The sequence below is a fragment of the Mesocricetus auratus genome, unplaced genomic scaffold, assembly GCF_017639785.1.
Source record: "Mesocricetus auratus isolate SY011 unplaced genomic scaffold, BCM_Maur_2.0 Super-Scaffold_100040, whole genome shotgun sequence".
In the NCBI taxonomy this organism is placed as follows: domain Eukaryota; kingdom Metazoa; phylum Chordata; class Mammalia; order Rodentia; family Cricetidae; genus Mesocricetus; species Mesocricetus auratus.
In genome coordinates, this window is record NW_024429217.1 from 6,119,041 (window position 1) to 6,125,547 (window position 6,507).

Genomic DNA, 6,507 nt, shown 5'->3' on the forward strand with positions numbered 1-6,507 from the left:
TCTATCTGTACCACCTTATGTGAGCCCATAGAGAACATTGGAGGACCAGTCAGGAAGCTAGCTGGGCATAGACAAAGGGTGATGGTGACCTTGGCTAAGGCAGTGGTTGGCAGCTTAGAAAGACGCACATGCTCCAAAGTGTTGAACAGAATCATCTGAATGGAAGGGAGGGAGGGAGGGAGGGAGGGGGGGTCTCTCTCCTTTGTCTTCAAGGATTCTGTACCAGGCCCGACCCCTATTAGCAGATATTTTGTGAACTGTTTCATCATGGAGTGATCCTGAAGAAATATGTGTGTACTTCCCGAGTGTTGCTATTTAGAAAATAAAGGTTACATAACTTATATAGGTGGAGAAATTCCTCAGGGAATGAAGAAATTTTAATAAACTGTGATCTTTATTTTCATCAAAATGGGATATAGCAGTTTATCACCAGAGTTTTCAGAATTCACATAGTATGGGTGACACAGGAGTGGACATTTTCCTTAGGAAAAAAAGCCATTAAGTCAAACTTTTGACCCTAGACTCAAGGACTGCAGAGACTACCCAATTTGCTCATGTTTGATAAAAGCATATGCTCATGTGAATGAATGTGAAATGAATTCTAGGATCATAAGAGCATATTTGAAAATAATGTCATCCCTTAAGCACATTAGAAATCTGGTGGACTGGGATTCTACAAGAATACCATACATCTGAAACTGTAGTCACACTTCCTAAATATTCAAAATGTTCTACTTATTTATTCTTTGTCATGGAAGCCTCCTCTGACTGACCCAGCTGGTCTCTTGACCCACTCTGGGAGTCTGTTGTAACACTTACACATTGCACAAAAATGACTGGGCTTCTGCCCAGACTCCCCCTCTCTGGGTTTGTACTTCCTCTGGGTAGCTTCCATGTCCTTTATTTTATGTCTGCATCGACGATACCTGGCACACACTAACGTTTTAAAAAAATATTTAAGGAGTGGAAATATATACTCAATGTTAGAGAAAAACATGCTCTTAAATTATAAGAACAACATGGTCCCCTGTATAAGGATCACATTGGTTGTGGATGGGGAAAACTATACATGGCCCCATCCCTAGATGAAGAGTTTCTGAACCAATGGTTATGGCAGGATGGACAAACACCATTAGGTTATCTGATCCTAAGTGATTAACCCTAAACATGTACATACACACACACACACACACACACACACACACACACACACACTAAAATAAGTATAAGAGGCCATGAATTCAAGAATGGATAAGAGAGGACATGAGAGGAGTTAGGAGTATAAATGACGTAAATGCATTGTACTTGTGTCCAAAATTCTAAAAACAAATCAAACTGACATGTAGTTGAAATAAGCCTTGTTTTATATTCTTTTGGGTGCAATTGACTTAAGACATTTTCTCATGGTTAACAACCATGGTTTTAAATTCATTATTTCTCAGTTCCACCACTGGTAACATTTAGGGTCTATAGTTACTAGCCTGGGGCCTTTTGAGTGCACTGTACATTGTTTAGAAGAATCCTAGTGTCTACCTGCTGACTCCTGGGAAAATCCCCTTTATTGTCGCAACAAAAATACACTTAGACACTGCCAAAGTGTCCTTGAAAGTGTGAAAAATCTTCCTTTATTTAGAACTACCCTCAGATGTGGCCAGAGGATGTGTAGAGAGGGATAGGAGGGTGAGATGAAATCTTGGCCTATGACAAATTAGTTGGTGGGAAATGATATGATTTAGTATTAGAAAGCCAAGCCCCAATTCCGCATATATCACGATAGTATAGAGCCTGTTATAAACATTGATGGGAGGAATTTCAAACTGTAAACTTGTCAGCATTGTTGACATGTTTCTTAGCACGTACTAGGACATTGTTCAATTTGGTGCTGGTGATGGATGACTTTGGGAAGATGTATCATTTAGCAGAACTAGCTGGTGACATGAGACACAGGGGATTTGCTTCAGCATGTCAGGCTGATTTTTTGTTATATCTCATGCTTCATTTTCCTGGGTCCATGCTTGGCCTCACTTGACTCCAGATGTAGCTATAACCCACGTATGTACTTGGCTGCTCTTCTTTCTGTGACCTGATACCTAATGTATCAGGTTTGATCAAGAATGGCCTCCATAGGCTCACATATATTAACACTTGGTCCCTAGTTGGTGGAACTGTATGGGAAGGATTAGGAGGTGTGGCTTTGTTGGAGGAGGTGTGTCACTAGGAGTGGGCTTTGGGGTTTCCAGAGCCCCACCAGTCCCAATTAGCTCTGTCTCATCTGTCTCTCTGTCTCTATCTCTGTCTCTGTCCCTCTCTTTCTATGTCTCTGTCTCTGTGTTAACCTGCCTTCTTCTTGTTGTCTCAAAACTAAGTTTTGGCTACTCCTCCAGCACCAGGCCTGTCTGCCTTCCACCATGAGAGCCACAGGCTTACCCTCTGAAACTGTAAAGCAAGCCCCCAATTAAACGTCTTCTTTTATAAGTTGCCTTGGCCATGGTGTCTCTTCACAGTAATAGAAAAGTAATCAAAACACCTGACAACTTGAGGGGGAAGGGTTGATTTTGGCTCACAATTTGAAGGTGTGTTTCTTTATAGTGGAGTGAATGGCAGTGGGACTGTAAGACTGCTTCTCACATGTTTGTAGAGCAGGCAGCAGAGATGGGGAAGGGAGTGCGGCTAGGTTATGAGCCCCAAAGACCAACTCCAGGTGAACTACTTACTCCTTAATGCTCCAAAACCTCCCCACTAGCACCATGTGCCGGAGACCAGGTATGAACTGTGGGGAAGTTTCACTTCTAAACCACAGCTGGTAGAGCATGGAGGCCAAAGCTTCTCAGTGTCACGAGAATGAGATTCTTCAATGGCGGGAGTATTTCACTGTAATTTATAGTGCCTGCGACCATTCATTGATATTTGAATCATATCTTTAATCCAATAGATAATGTAAGATCACAATAATATTTTCTCTCTTTGGGATGCTTTCAAAATGGAGGGTTTCACTATTTACATTGACCTAAGACTCCAGATGGTGCAGAACATGGAGGCTGAGCTGGAGACATCATTCTCGGTGTTGCCTCTCTTCACGTTTTGTCTTGTGTCTCCTCTGACAAGAAGCAGCCATGGATCCTTGCTGATGTTAAACTGACTTCCATTCTGCGGTTCACACATTTGCTTGGGCATGTCCTGACATTCACCTTGACAACAGCAAGAGTGATCTTACACATGGTAAATCTAGAATGTGCTAACCGCCTTTAGCTGGAGTTTGATATGAAAAATGGGTTTTGAGAAAGGTAACAAATGTGAATCTACACTTTTGAGAAGTCACTGAAGAACATACTAACTTATTTCACAAAGTGACACTGTTCCTCAGATTTCATCATTTAGAGAGTTTGCTCTCAGTGAATGTTTGTGTTACTCAAATTTTAAACAAGAAGACAAATTAAGAAATAAATACAAGAGCAATGCCTGGCATTTCCCTCAAAATCTGAATGCAAAACTACTTTACAAACTATGAGAAAGCTAAGCAGCAGATTTTGCCCCATTCCTTGGCTGGGACTGGAATGTGAAGGGGTCATAGTGTCCCAGAAAACAGGTCTTCATGGCCTTGGGCATGCTTTCATTTCACGGTGAAAGAATAAAGGATTATTCTCTCCGCCCTTGGGACAGGGCAGTTCATCCCTTGGCAAGACTGAAGCATTCTGCCTGGCTTTGGAAGCAGTCCACACAGAGCACTGGCAATCTCACCATCCCTGGATTTATCTGCTGGGCCGAGCAACTTTTAAGATCGCATTTGAGACAGGAGCTGCATGCATATCACAAGGCAGATACCCACTCCTAAGTCCCCTGCCTCGTGAAGGGCCTGCAATGCCATGCATGACAGAGATAGAAAATGTACATATCTTCAATATGCCAACCTCCCTGCTCCTGGTGATGCCAGTAGCAGGCAGATTCTGCATGGCAGAGCTTTTGGAGACTAGTTAGGTCATGAGAGCAACACCTTTACAAATGGGATCCGGATAATAGAAGAAGCCACAACAAGCTGGTGTCTATGAACTGGCTCACCAGCCTTCACCAGAGGCTTAGTCTGCCTGCATCTTAAACTGTAACTCTTCCCAGTGTAAGAGGTGAATTTTTGTTGTTTATGTGTTTCATTGTAGCATCCTGACTGCACTTAGACTTTTTACCACCATCCTAGTCACCATCTTAGTCTCTCCTTTCTCAAGCCTTCAAGCTTTTTATGGTATCCCTCACCGTGATGCAGATACTTTAAAAATAGCTCATTTGGTCACCCTCAGGGCTGCCTGGACTCCTTCCACAACTTTCTCTTGCTAGACTTACCATTGTGCCAGACAAATCTAGTCCCTGCTGTCTGCTGTCTGCCGGCATCACCACCATGGCTACCTTTATCAAGAAGCCTAGTTTCCTTTTCTTTGTACACCTGACCCACAGTTGTCTGTGGCCGAAGACTTCCTCCTTTGGGAGAGGGTGTTTATAAGAACTTTGTATTTAAAAGTTAGTCACTAAGTCTGGTTAGTGCAGCCCATATGTGCAAAAAAAAATGGAGGCATCCACTGGAGCACAGGATACCTACCAGTGGGAACACCCTCAAAAAAGAATAATGTTCCCTCCCCTAGTAGCTATGAACTGATGAGCTATTAACAGGTCATAGCTACTAGGGGAAACAACCAACTACAATAGACAATGTACAAGAATGATAGTTCATATTGGCTCACAGATTTGGGGTTCTCATTGCTCTTGAGCTTCTACTGTGGAGTGGGAGTCCCTGTTAAGGCACCCTGTGCTTCAGTCAGGGCCACGACCATCTTGAAATCAAAGCAGATGGACTGTATGAGACACTCACAAGATCTGGCCTATTGATACTCTGCCCCACAGAGAAAGAGGATGGACAGGGTCTCTACAATTTTTGGGAGGTGATTGACAGGAGATGTCCTTCTGTATATATGTTTCTCTTATTGGTTGATGAATAAAACACTGATTGGCCAGGCAGGAAGTATAGGAGATGAGGAGAATTCTGAGAAATGTAGGCAGACTGAGTCGCCATGTAGGCAGCCAAAGGAGTTATAGGTCCAAACCCTTCTCCAATAAGATAAGACCATGTGGAAATACTTAGATTAATAGGAATGGGTTAGGCTGGAGAGATGGCTCAGAGGTTAAGAACACCTACTGCTCTCTCAGAGGTCCTGAGTTCAATTCCCAACAACCACATGGTGGCTCACAACCATCTGTAATGAGATCTGGTGCCCTTTTCTGGTCTTCAGGCATGCATGTAGGCAGAACACTGTATACATAATAAATAAATAAATCTTTAAAAACTGGAAATGGGTTAATAAGACAGAGCTAGCCAATAAGAAACTCTAGCCACCGGCCAACATTTTTATATTAATATAGCGTCTTTGTGTTTGTTTGGAGCTCAAGGGCTGCAGGACCAGCCGGGACAAAGAAAATCGCCAGCAATAGGTCATCATCCATACTTGGGTGGTGTTTTCTGTGATGCAGCTACTTTGTGGGTCTCCCTCACTACTCTATGTATCCTCTCAATCACACTTCTATAAGTAAGACCAGTAAGATCATTGGCAGTCTATTTGTACTTAGTAAATTCAGAGGAAATACTCTATTATCTATCTTATCTTAGTGATTCTAAAGTTTTGTACCTAATTTACTTTCTATGATAACTAAGGAAGACTGCGACTATACCTACCTAGTCTTCAACTACATTAAAGGCCTAAGAAGGATATAATATTACCTAAGTAAGCAGGAAGTACTTTGCAAGCAACTTCCAAAATTCTAGAAATGGCAGTTATCTTTGACTATCTGAATAGTGACTCAAAGTTCCTCCATAATGTTGGACTATCCATCTTCAGTTTATAGGCCTAGAGTACGTGGCAGACTTTTCAGTGAAGCAGGAAATTTGAAGGACTCTCCTGCCTTGAGTTGGAATAGTTTGTCAGTCACTTTCATCTGTGTCCTACAGAGTGTCTGACAGACTCTTCCATGAAGCGGGAAACTCAAAGGAATACCCTGCCTTGTTTTGGCAAAATTCAACAGTCTTTTTCCTGTGGGTCCTGCATGTACAGTTTATACAACATATTATCAAACAGTCAGATCATTCTACCTCAGTTATGGAAGGCCAGTGTCCTGCACTGTGGCAGGTGTATTTTACTTCAGTTTTGTTGCTGTTTGATGTGAAAAATTCTGTTTAAGTGCTCTGCTGTACAGCAGGGTTTCTTAAAGGAGCCATCTCTCTCTGTCTCTCTCTGTCTCTTTCTCTCCTCTCTGTCTCTCTGTCTCTGTCTCTGTCTCTCTCTGTCTCTCTCTATCTCTCTTTCCTCTCTGTCTCTCTCTCTGTCTCTGTCTCTCTCTCTGTCTCTCTGTCTCTCTCTCTCTCTCCAGCTTTCTTGGGCTCTAAATGGATATGTTGGTATGCCAAAATGTAGTTGGTTGTTTCTACTCTTTTTACTCTTTACTCTTTGTCTACTATCCAGCTCCCAAATA